This window comes from Ursus americanus, chromosome 2 (genome assembly GCF_024610735.1).
Source record: "Ursus americanus isolate L20-20 chromosome 2, mUrsAme1.1.p, whole genome shotgun sequence".
NCBI classification, from domain to species: Eukaryota; Metazoa; Chordata; class Mammalia; order Carnivora; family Ursidae; genus Ursus; species Ursus americanus.
The window spans coordinates 26,452,696-26,466,519 of NC_142128.1; positions in this window are offsets into that span (position 1 = coordinate 26,452,696).

Below are 13,824 nucleotides of genomic sequence, written 5' to 3' on the forward strand. Positions count from 1 at the left end.
CCCCGCTGTGCACTTGCCACGATCAGTGTCATTAACTCATTACCTTTCATCCGTGCAGACCAGCCCATTGCCAGCCGCCAGCAGTTGGCCCCTTGAAAGGAGGATATTGTTGCACAAAGGGCCTCATCGTAATAATAGAGGGGTGGGGAAAAATCATAGGCATCAAAATTTCTCTTAGGGACAGACCTGACTTTATTTAGGAAAATGTCTTGATAAAGCACTTGGTGGAGAGGAGAGGAGCCCAGGGAACAAAAGAGATAGCCAAACAATTCCACATTCAAAATGAATTGGAAATACATGGTGAGCCTGTGTCAAAGATGTATTTAATTCTTTAATGAAGGAACCAGCTAGATGGCAAAACTGATTCAGAGGATAGTCTTCTATCCTCATACATCCACATTGCCACCACATATCGTTCATAAGAAAATAGAATGCTGGGTGCCTGGCTGGCTCAGTCGGTGGAGTGTGCAGACTCTCAATCTGGGGTTGTGAGTTCTGGCCCCAAATTGGGTGTAGAGATTACTTTAAAAAATAAAATCTTAGGGGCACCTGGGTGGCTCAGTTGGTTGATCGTCTGCCTTCAACTCATCTCAGGTCATGATCTCGGGGTCCTGGGATCGAGCCCCGCATGGGGCTCCCTGCTCAGCAGGGAGTCTACGTCTCTGAGAACTCTCTTTCTGTGCCTTCCCTCCGCTCATGCTCTTTCTCTCCCTCTCTCAAATAAAAATAAATAAATAAAAATAAAATCTTTTAAAAATGTTGGAATAAATTTCCAAGTTAAATATGAAACTAGTTAATGACAGGACAATAAAATCTTTAGGCCGACACTTAGCAAACTACGACTTGGTGATCAAACCCACCACCTATTTTTGTATATATATTTTTTTACATTTTTGCACAGCTGGAAAAAGAACAATATTCTGTAACATGAAAATGACATACAATTCAAATTTCCATGTCCATAAATAAAGTTTTATTGTAACGCAGCCATGCTCATTCACAGCAGTCCGTGGTGGCTTTCACAACAATGGCTGAGTGGAATAGTTGCAACAGAGAATGTATGGCCCACAAAGCCTGAAATATTTATCGTCTGGCCCTTTACGGAAGAAGTTCCCTGACCTCTGCTCTAAAATAATGACATGTCAATAATCTTTGAGATTACCGTCTCTACTGGGCAAAAACCAGCTGCATCTCCACAGGACAGAAATCATTTGCAACTTACCAATTTTCTACAAGTTAACACCTACTTTTATAGAACTGTGGCCCGGTTAATAACGAAGTCAAACAGTTACATCCCCTTGAAAATCAGATAACCTTTAAGCAGATAGTGTTCTAATTTAATTTTGAAAAGTTATACAGCTGTCTTTTTCCTTTTTTTCAAACTTGTGGATAATTGTTCTTAACACTTGGAACCAAAAGATCACTAAGTAATTGAGACTCAGCGATCTATAATGATCTACAATTCATTGTCTAGAAAGTCACTTCCTTCTCAGGAGTTCTCAGAGTTGAAGATTGGAGAGCTCTTTCATAAAGCTCAGGGAAGGCCTCTCATTCTGAGCAAAGAGAAGACAACCAGACTTAGGACAAGATAGGAGGAACTGGGGGAAAGCTGGCTTGCTGGTCTACCTTATAGGTTATTCTGTCAGCCTAGGTGGAATGGGGTGGAGAGGGGCAAATCCCAAAGTGGCAGCCAAGATGGCCTGGGAGTGTGTTGGGAATTGGGTGGCATTTTGATTATTATTGGTTTAAGGGACTTCCCAAGACTTAGTAGCCATTCTCCAATAAATTGGGGAGAGATGGCCCTCCCCACCAGTTATTCCCGGCTGCTAACCCCATACATTCAAGTGGCCCACACTGCACACCAGGGCTGCTGCCACCACTGGAGCATGCCAGAAATAAGTCTGGGTGGGTTTCTTTTTCAAAAACCTTTCTGAGAAACAATTCACACAATGTCTTAGTTCATGCTCCTGTAACAGAGTGCCATAGACTGGGTAGTTTATAAACAAAAGAAGTTTCTTCCTCACACTACTAGAGGTGAAATCTAAGATCAAGGCGCCAGCAGATTTAGTGTCTGGTGAGAACCTGCTTCCTGGTTCATAGATGGCCAACTTCCCACTGTGTCTTTCCGTGGTGGAAAGGGTGAGAATGGCGAGGGAATGCTCAGGGGTCTCTTTTGTATGTGTACTAATTCCATTCATGAGGGTTCCACCTCATGACCCAATCACCTCCCAAGCACCCCACCTCCAAATACCATTACACTGGAGATAAATTTCAACGTATGAATTGGGGGTGGGGGTGGGGAGAACAAAACATTCAGTCTATAGCACACACCATAAAATTCATTCATTTGAAGTGTATCGTTTAATGGCTTTTAGAACATTCACAGATTTGTGCACCCATCACAATAACCGCTTTTAGAATATTTTAATTACCCGTAAAAGGAAACACACATTCCTTAGCCATCACCCCCAAGCCCCTAGCCCCAGGCCAAGTGGGCTGGTTTTGTTTGTATTTTTTTTAACTGTGGGTGAGTCGGGACTTAAACATATCAATATATCACAGAGGCATTGCCCACCTATTTCACAAATTGCTCCCAGCAGGCAGGACCCAAAGTCCAAGTCCCAACATCAGCATTTCATCGCACTAGAGTATTCTTGCAAGTCCATGATACTTCTCCCACTTCCAGCTCCCACCACCTCCCCTGCATGCTCTTAGATACATTTCTAGGATGAGGGGTAGGGGCTGACACCACTATATGGTGCCGTAATACTCCTCACTTTGTTTCCCTTTTTTCCCTGTACCTCATCAGTATCCTAAGAGCCTTGGAGACATTTGGGATTTATGAAATGGACCTGTAGGCATTTGGCATTTGGGAAACATAGTCCCTTGTCCCCGAAGAGGTGGGTGAGGGCTGTTATCCTCTGCCGTCTTTTCGGGACCCCCAGGCCAGCATGTAGGCGGTACACATTCCAGGCATCCAGGAATTCCTGCTCTCTTAGGTCACATTTCCTAGAAGCAGAGCCTAAGACAAGGACATATGTGCAAGTGACTTATTGAGGAAGTGTTCACAGGAGGAATTCATATGGGAAAATGCATAATTAATCCTTTCATCTGGTGATGCATACATTTCCAATTTATTCTCTTTGTTGTTTATTTTCAGATTTGGGAAGTATATCCATATGCTTTGTTATAGTTTTCCATTCATTGAACATACTTTCCAACAGATTCTATATCATCTGAATCTTTCCCCTGGCCTAGGGTGATCAGCTGTTGGGAGAGCAAAAAAAGGCCACCACCACACCAGAACAACAACAGTGGAAACCTAGTATTATCTCTATCGTATGGACAGCAATACGGTTGCCACCCCATTGCCAGCTTTCAAATCTTGCACAAATATGTCTGCAGCTCATGCCAACAGGGAACTCTGCAAGGAAGGGAGTTCTGAGAAAGGCAGTTCCATTGTAGCTAAGGTGATATAATACAAATTCAACAGTTTGTCAGCTCCAAATTACCAGCCCAATGAAAGCGGGGGTTGGGTTGGGGGGGGAACCCAAATAACTTCTTTCCAGCAGAACTAATTTAAGCAGGAGCGTATTAAGGTCATGAAACAGCTTGGTTAGGGACAGTTCTTTGTACAGTGGAGGTGATATCACCATCATGAAAACGATACACAAGTGACTTTTATTTTCTCCCATGTAGTTGTTGAAGCATTAAAAAAAAAAAAAAAACCCAGGACTGACTTCCTTTATTTCTTCTATAAATAATTGAGAGTATTATTCAGCCATAAAAAGGACCAAAGTACTGACACTTGCGACAATGCCGGTGAACCTTGAAAACATTAGGCTCGCTCTACCTCAGATGTCTTGAGGGAGATGCAAATGAAAACAACAGTGAGATACCGCCACATACCTATTAAAATTGCCCAAATCGAGAAGACTGACAATAATAAACGCCGACGACGATGTGGAGCAACAGGAACTCTCATTCAGTGCTGGTGGGAATGAATGCAAAATAGCTCGGATACTTTGGAGGCCAGTTTGGTAGTTTCTTATAGAACTAAGCATCCGTATGCCACTTGCAATGACATGGATGGAGCTAGAGAGGATAATGCTAAGCAAAATAAGTCAGAGAAAGATAAATACTGTGTGATTTCAGTCCTATGTGGGTTTTAAGAAACAAACGAGCAGGGGCGCATGGGTGGCACAGCAGTTAAGCGTCTGCCTTCGGCTCAGGGCGTGATCCCGGCGTTATGGGATCAAGCCCCACATCAGGCTCCTCCGCTATGAGCCTGCTTCTTCCTTTCCCACTCCCCCTGCTTGTGTTCCCTCTCTCGCTGGCTGTCTCTCTCTCTGTCAAATAAATAAATAAAATCTTAAAAAAAAAAAAAAAGAAACAAACGAGCAAAGGGGGAAAAAAGAGAGAGACAGAGGGGCAACCCAAGAAACAGACTCTTAACTATAGAGAACACACTGATGGTTGCCAGGGGGGAGGTGGGTGGGGGAGGGGGAAACAGGTGACAGGGATGAAGGAACACACTTGTGAGGAGCACTTGGTGTTGTATGGAAGGGTTGAATTGCTATATCGTATACCCGAGACTAATATGACACTGTATGTTAACTCTCGGGAATTTAAATAAGAACTTTAAGGGGCGCCTGGATGTCTTAGTCGGTTAAGTGTCCTACTCTTGATTTCAGCTCAGGTCTCAATCTCAGGGTCATGAGTTCAAGCCCCATGTTGGGCTCCACATTGGGTGTGGAGACTAGTTTAAAAAAAAAGGAAGAAAAATTAAATAAAAACTTTTAAAAAACCCACAAAACTAAACATACTCTTACCATACAACCTAGCAATCATGCTTTTTGGTATTTACCCAAAGGGTTTGAAAACTTACGTCCACACAAAAACCTGCATATGGATGTTTATAACAACTTCATTCACAGTGGGAAGCAACTGAGAGGTTAAGTAACTTGCCCAAGGTCACACAGTCGATAAATAGGAGAACTGGGATTTGGATCCTCTTTATCTGACTCCAGAACCCGCACACAGAATTGCTAAGTATGGCCTCACATGACCAAGTTAGACAGTGACTCTCAGGAAGAAATACACTTGACAGATTGACCCCGTACATACCCACATGTGCACACATGCACACACAAGACAGAAACAAGATCTCACACAATAAAACTTACCCTTATTACATGGGATGCACTCTGATATTTTCTATTCTCTTCTTTTTTAATTTTTATTTATGTATTTATATTTCAAGTAATCTCCATGCCCAACCCACTCTGAGCCACTCTGGCTCAACCCCAGAGATCAAGAGTCACACGCTCTACTGACTGAGCCAGCCAGGTGCCCCCTAATTATTTTTCTAAATGGTTACAACCCACGAAAGTTATTTCCCCACCCACTAGTGGATTGCAGCCTGAAATTGGAAAGATCACTGTGCTAAGCTATGCTAAGTCTTTAGCACTTAAAAACTTACTGAGCATGACGACAAGCCAGGTGCTAAACTTGACTAGAGATCTGAAGAGAAATGAGACATGGCCCCTAGCTTCAGGGATTTTGCATTCTAGGGCAGAAGGGACAGAGAAAGAAATGACTCATGTTATTTGAACATCTGTAATATACCAAGCTCTTTGCCAGGCACGTACACACCTGATGTCATTGACTTTCAGGACAAGTGTATGAATTAGGCCAGTGCTTCTGAAATTCGAAGGTGCATATGAATCACCTGGGGGTCTTGTTACAATGCACATCCTGTGTCAGTAGGTCTGGAGTAGGGCCCCGAGATGCTGTATTTCTCACAAGCTCCCAGGCAATGCCTTTGCTACTGATCCAGGGATCCCACTTTGAGTGGCAAGGAGTCATTTATTTTTAGGCTAATGAGTGAGTTCTTATATACCAGGCATCATTCTCAGCACTCAGGATGTGAGTGCAGAGGTCTCTGATTTCAAACTTTGTACTCACAGCCAAGGAAGTAGAAGCACTTGTACTCAAGATGCAAGGGAATGGAAACAACAGTAGATGGGACTCAGGGGAGGGGGCCAGACCAAGGCCAGGCTCCACGGCCAGTTTCCAGGGCTGGGCTCAGGGACAAGTGAGGAATTTTATGGGCAGTTTGGCTGTCGTGAAGGGCATGACGTGGAGGGCTGGTGGTCAGGGTAGGCTCATGTTGGTCCCTCTGGATTCCTTGCAGCCAAGAAGCCTCTGACTCACAGGGCAGGTCACATCCAACACAGGCGCCGGGAGGCAGCGCCTCCTGCAGTAGCCTCGGACTCTTCACTGGGTAGCTTCCAAATGAATCTTTGGGGACAGACTTGGCAAATAGCACAGCGGGTCTGGCCCACAAAGGGCTCCACAGCCTGTGATCTGTCAATCTAGACACCTGCCCCTCAGCAAGACACTCAGCTTAACAATCAAAGCCGCCGTGGCTCTGAAATGCTCAAATATTTATTCCACTCACTCTCTGCAATTTGTTTTTGTATGATTTTCTAGAGCTGGAGGGTTTCCAACCCCAGGGAACAGCTTAGTTAGACCATTGCTGAATGCAAAAAGATTCAGTGCCCTTCAACAGACACAAATGGAGGCCAGCCTTGTCTATACCCTGTGGTAGGCATTGGGAGCACAGAAATCTGAAAACATGAAAAAGAGGTCCCAATATGGTCCTCCAAACCACATGCCTCTACTGCTGAAAGGTGTCTCATAGGAAACCGCGTGGCCAGTAACCCATATGAAATAACGCTCAGACTCCATAATAAAGTAAAGGCTAGGACCCAGATGGATCCATCATTCAGATAGGCAAAAAGCTAAAAAACAAAAGATGTGTTGTTGGAGATATTATGGTGAAATGGACACCCTCAGACACTGTTGGGTAGTTTAAATTGTAACACTTTTGTGGAGGCAATTTGGCAATCTCTATCAAGAGGTGCGATGTGTTCAATGGCCTTTGACCCAGTCATTTCCTTCCAAGAGCCCATCACTAAAGAAAGAGGTGAATGGAGCAAGTGGCAAAAAAAATCAAGAGGTCTGCTTCTGAGCATGTGTGCCTTGGGACTCCCATTACAAGTCATGAAGGAGTTGATAATCTGGACCTTCTATAGCACAAGAGGGGAAAGATCTAAAGAAAAGTTGTTTGCTAACTGTTTTATCACCCTACTCTTGTGCCTGCCAGGCAGGTATGCCTCTGAAAACACTGGATTATATCCAGCCTCCACCCTTGAGGGGCTTATGACCCAGTATGGAAGACAAGTGCTTACATAAAAATAATGGACTCACAGCTGAGTGGGACACACTGTAATGGGGGGACAATATCAGGACCAAGACCCAGCATAGGAGTGAGAAGCCAGCTTCTGCAATGACCTGTCTCTCCTCAAACCAGACCCAGCAGCTCCTGGGAGTGATACTTCCTTTCAGAATTTGACTCAGCAATGATTGCTCTCTCTTTTTTCTCTCTTTCTCTCACTCCTCCCTACTCCCCCCCAACCCCATCACCCTCAATTTTGGTCACTCACAGATTTTTCCCACCTTGGAAGGTGAGGCAGAAACTTCTAGTTGCCTATACAACATCAATTCACCCCTTATTCCTTCCAAAAGAGCTCTGTAATGCCGGGAGAGGCAATATGCCTGGCTGAAAAAAACTGTATTTCCCAGATTCCCTTTCAGGGAGAATTCTGGCCAATGAGATGGAAACAGAAGTTGTTGGATAAGGTTTCTGGGAAAGCTCTCTGAAAAGGGGCTGGCTCAGATGATAGTCATGCTTTTGCTCCTATCCCTTCCTTCCTGCCGCTTGGCATGCGGATGGGAGAACAATGGCTGCAGGACCACTCGTGACCGTGAGATGACCTTGAGATTGAAAGACACATGCTAATGATGGTGGGGCAGAAAGCCAGAGGAACCTGGATCTCTGCTGACAATGCCAAGCTGTCTTTCCGACTCCGGACACCTGCCTCCAGATTTTTTTTCATGTGAGAAACAATGCTTTATCTTTATAAAGCACCATTAATTGGATTCTCAAGCAGGGACAGTTTTGTCTTGAATGGGACACTGGGCAATGTCTGGAGACACATCTTTGAGTTGTCACAACGTGGAGGAGGAACACTATTGGCATCTAGTGGTTAGAGGCCGGGGACATGCTAATCACCCTATAACATGCAGGATAGTCCCCCTCTCCCCCACCACAACACACAGAATTATGTGGCCCGAAATGTCAATGATGCCAAGGCTGGGGAACCAAGCTCTACAGGTTCCCAATTTGTAGCTGGGCACAGGGCTGACTGGAATAATGACCTCATGGGACCAAGTTCAGGCCAATGCAATATGAGCGACCTCTGTATCGTGCCCTTAAAGGAAGAAGTGTGCCCTCCTCTTCCTCTTCTCCTCTTCCCTGATGTCTGGAATTCGGACACGGTGGTGGCCATCTTGGAACTTACAGATGAGTCAGCACCCCTCCAGGGAAGGCAGGCCAACAAGGTGGGAGGACCCTGCACCCCACATGACGTCACAGAATGAGCCACCACACCAACTGGGACTGTTGCCTGAGAGAGAAAGACAAACTTCCATCTTGTTAGAGCCTTGATCATTTTGAGTTTTGGTTACAGCTGTCAAACCCTTGAGCCAACCAACACAACGTAATATCACCCTCTCTCTTCCTTATTCAGAGAACTTCCGGTCTCTGGATGAAACCCTCGGGAGCGGCTGAGCATCTGCTTTGTTTTGGTAGCAGAGCCGGAAGGATGGGAAAGCGCTTCTTAATGGCACCGTCATCACCACCCCATGGCATTTGCTCCGTTAGTTTATGCCCACAAGTCATCTCTATCTGAGGATGTCAGTTCATCACATTACCAGACTTTGACTCAGCTCCATTAAGTCTTTGCTTGCAGGGCCTCAAGTGGTCTCTTTATGCACAAAAACAATCTCCAGAATACAGAACAGGTGCACATTTCTGGAATTTTACTCTGTCATCCTGGGGAGACTGAAATGAAGGAGTAGGTGCCCAGGCTCTGCTGATGGGTTTGCTGCCCTGGCTGAGCACATCTCGGTGCCCTCGTTCTCTCATCGAGATTCGACGGGAGGCTGTAGCTGATCACCCGGATGTCATTACGGTCTCCACGGAGTCATGTCACCCACCCTGTTTCTTGCAGCCCAGGGGCCACGTGGCATGTGTCTGGGACACATTGAACGCAATCAGAGGTGCAGTGGAAAAAAAAAAAAAAAAGACTGGCCTGGATGTTAAGATATGTGGTCTCTTACTCCCAAACCTGCCTTCAGCTAGCTGTGTGAGTCTTCTGTTTGCAAGTGACAACAAGGTCAACTGGCTTCAGCAAAAGAATAGGGAACTTATTGGCTCCTGTGACAAAGTCCAAAATCAAGGTATAGCTGGATCCAGGGACAATATTCACTATGTTTGTATATCTTGGAAACTTGTTGCTTTACCATCTGCACTGCATGCTTATGCTGGACACACCTTGTTCTAGACAACACGATATGTCTCAGTTCTGAGTCACATTGCCTTGGCCTCCTGCCTCCTTTGTCACCCTCACTCTTCAGGAGAACTCTTCCAAATGTGCTTTTCAGGTACAAACCACCCACTCCAGAGTCTACACCCCTCATCACCTCCTTTATCGGGCTCTCACACCCAGGCCACCATACACTTGCTCTAATGACCCCAGGGCCAGGTAACAATCGGACAGCCCCAGCGCCCCAGAGTCCACTGGAGTTATTCAAACCTGCTTACCCAATGCCTCACCTGTTCCTTCCCACAGAAACCACAATAAAGACTCTTACTGGGGCACCTGGGTGGCTTAGTCGGTTAAGTCGGTTTAGGTCATAATCCCAGGGTCCTGGGATTGAGCCCCACATCCGGCTCCCTGATCCATGGGGAGCCTGCTTCTCCCTCTCCCTCTACCTGCGACTCCCCCTGCTTTTCCTCAAGTGTTCTCTCTCTCTGTCAAATAAATAAATAAAATCTTTTTAAAAAAATTAAGGCTCTTACCCACGGAGCCTCTTCCCAGCCCTGCCTGGTGACTGATCCTTGTGCTTCCCCTTCCATGCTGTCCCCCAATATGTGACATGTACTCTCTCTCAAGACCTATGAGCATAACAAGTTATCTTTTAATCATCTCATTTGTTGACCTTGCCTAAATAATAATAAAACCTCTAAAACAGGGATGCAGAGGGTGTCATCAGGAAGTCTGCCTCTCTCTCTCTCTCTCTCTCTCTCTCTCTCTCAGCCCTGCTTTCCTTGGAGCTGGCTTCATTCTTAGACAGGCTTTCTCTAAGAGGTGGCAGAGGTCTGCTGGCAGTCCCACTGCCCTTCTTCATAGAGTTCAATGATCCCATGGAAGGAGGGCTTCTGTTCCCACCAGTGGTCTTATACTTGATTTCTATGCGCCTGGCTTTGAGTGACATGCTAAGATTCGATCGCCAACTATAGTTCTGGTCAATTCTGACACCGTCCACCTGGTGATAGCATCAGATCCCACAGGTGAAGGGCTCAGTCCTGCAAGACTGACCCCCACCCCCCACCTGACTTCAGATGCCAATTGTAAGTCCAAGTTGTCATTCATCTGTACATGTGACCAATCAGCTATAATTGCAGGTTTCCATGACCCCCTCCATGGGTTTGATGAATTCCCTAGAGACACTTACTGAATTCAAGAAAACATGTATTTACTAGATCACTGGTTTATTATAAAAGGATATAATTCAGGAACAGCCAGGTGGAAGAGATGCCTAGGGCATGTAGGGTATGTAAGAAGGGGCGTGGAGTTTCCACACTCTCTGAGTGCCCCCTCTCCCCAAATCTCCACGTGTTCACCAACCTGGAAGCTCTCTGAACCCCGTCCTTTTGGGTTTGTATGGAGGCTTCATTACATAGGTAGGATTGATGAAATCACTGGCCTTGGGCATTGAGCTCAGTCTCCAGCCCGTCTCTTCCCTCCCCAGAGATGGGGTTGGGAGAGGTGTGGGACTGAAAGTTCCAACCCTCTTCTCACAAGGTTGGTTCTACTGACAGCCTGCCCCCATCCTTAGTTGATTAGCATGACAATTGATCCCATCACAAGAAAGTCCAAGGGTTTTAGGAGCTTTGAGCCAAGAGCCTGTGGATGAAGAACAAATACTTATTTCTTATTATAAATCACAGTATCACATATACTCATCTTTGAACCAATCACTGTGGTCAGACAGACAGGGGTACTCTGACTTCCAAACCCCCGAGCTGGGAAGTGGGATCTATCCCACCCAAGGCGTGGACTGAGAGCGGGAAGGCTGCTTCCCAGAACTAAAAGAAGGTATAGGACAAGAGAAATCCCTGAGTGGTCCCTACCTTAGTTTGGGTTCTCTAGAAGTGGATCCCAGAAACAAGAATTTGAGACAAGTAGTTTATTTGCGAAAGGACTCCAGGAAGCACCAACAGGGCATGGGGAAGTGAGACAGGGAAGGGAAGGACGTCAATACAGGGTGCGTTCATGAGTGGGTTACTGCTTAGGACAGTTGGGACCCAATCCAGCTGGGGGCTTCTGGGAGACTGTATAAAACTCATCTAAGTGGTAAGGGAGTTGGGGCATTTATCCACCAGCCTCTATCTGTCACTGCTTGAAGCTGCTTGGCTGGAGTGATTCGTGAACGGATTCTTGGGGCCACAAAGTGGTCCAGGCAGAAAATCACAGGTGCATGGCAGTAAGAAGCCGTGGGTCTGTACAGCATGATGGGAGCCCAGGGCCTCACCAACATCTGTTACAGTCAAAGGCAAGACATTTCCCCATGCAGCCCCTCCTAAAGCATTCTCATGTGTGAAATGAGATAATTAGACTAGAGGCTCTCTCATTTTCCTCTCCAAGGGGAATCCTAAAGCTTCTTCTCTGGGTTGAGGCAATGTAAGTTGGCGGCTGAGCGTTCGGCCTCTGAGGTTGGATTACCTGGGGTCTCAGCCAGAAAAACATAGGACATCTGCTACAGTGTTTATTTCAAAAGAGTTTAACGATGAGGTGGTACAACAGGCAGGACTACCAGAAGCAGGGAGCTGGACCACCCCGGTTAGTACAGGAAGAGAGGATGTGTCCCAGAGCCGGAGGAGAGCCAAGATGGGGGGGCTCTTAACAGAGCCGTGGCTGACCAGAACTGCAGCCAGGAGGGTTGAACCCAACTGGAAATCAGAGAACAAGGGAACAGGTCATGGAGGTCAGAGTGCTGGAGCACACAGTGGGGCAGAGAAGACAGCCATTGGATCTAAGGGGACAAATGGAGAAAAATCTGCCCACCTGGGTTCAACACCCAGCTTCTCTATTACCAGCTGTGCAACTTCGGGCCAGTTGCTTCACCTGTCTGTGCCTCGGTTTCCTCACCTGTAGATTGATATCAGTATTAGTATCTACCTCCTAGGATTGCTGTGAAGATTAACACCCACCGGGGCGCCTGGGTGGCTCTGTCAGTTAAGCGTCCTACTCTTGGTTTCGGCTCAGGTCATGGTCTCAGGGTCGTGGGATTGAGGCCCAAGTCAGGCTCTGTGCTCAGTGAGGAGTCTGCTTGGCGATTCTCTCCCTCTGCCCCTCCCTCCACTATCGTGCGTGTGCGCGCGCGCGCTCTCTCTCTCTCAAATAAATAAATCTTTAAAAAAAAAAGATTAACACCCATAAAAACACTTAAAACAGTGCCAAGCATTTTGTAAATGATCAACAAATATTAGCCATTATTAAATTATCATATATCATTTATCATAAATATTGTCCTGCCAGCTATCAGCATGTGATAGGCCTGTGCTAAGTGCTAAATTGCTGTGAAGTTAAAACGTGATAAGATGTGAAGGGATTTGAAAATGTGCGTGTATTCCCAGATGCTAAAGAGTATTATTATTTGGCCTAAGATTTAATGAAGAAAGAGACTGCAGACAGAAAAGAAAAAGGAAAGGGACCAGGGGTGGGGTGGGGAGAGCTCTTGATTTTCCTTTCTCTGGGACATTCCTTCCACCTCCTGCGAAAAATCATCTCCTGCCTGTAGTTCACCAAGAGCAGATGTTAAAGGAGCAAAATATGCTCTTCACTGTAGATAAGTCAAGATAGATCTTTCCAGATGAATAGTTACCTCTGGGAAGTGACTGAGAGGAGTCTGGCTTGTGTGAAGTTCTGCCGAAAGCTTTTCAGACCACGGGATCCCTTCCGTGTTATTACAAAGATAGCGAGGTGCATGAAAAGGACACCAGACTGGGGGTGGTTGGGGATCAGAACCCCTTCCCTGAATGCTTGCGAAGGGCCGGGCACTGTGCTGAGCACGTACAACTATTAACTCGTTAATCCTTCCTGCAAGGTGTTACTAGTTCCCCATTCTACAGATGAGAAAACCGAGGCTCAGAGGGCTCTAGGAATTTTCCCAGATCACGCAGCTGGTGCGTGGATGGAACCAATGTCTTCCGAACTCCAAAGCTCATGCTCTCTCTGGGACGCCTGGATCTAATTCCAGCTCGACCATGAACTTACTCTGTAAATTTATTCCTCTGTAATCTCAGGGAAGGCACTGTCCCCTCCGTGCAAGCAATGGAGTGATGGAGCCGGTCTAGGTGGTAATCCCTCCTTCCAGCTCCATGTTCAAGGGAGGGGCCAGTGTAAATTCAGCTGAAGCTCTGACCCAAGTAGAACCAAACCATAACATGAACGCCGCCAGCCTGCTTTATATCGGCCCTGTTACTAAAAAAAAAAAAAAAGTTTGCTAAGCAAAGTAAAAGTGTCAACTAGAACTGATAACAGTCCGAACACTTATTAACTATAGAATGGGTAAGTATCTTAATACCATAATGGCTCTGGGTCTCACCTGGCTGAGTCAAGGTGCCAG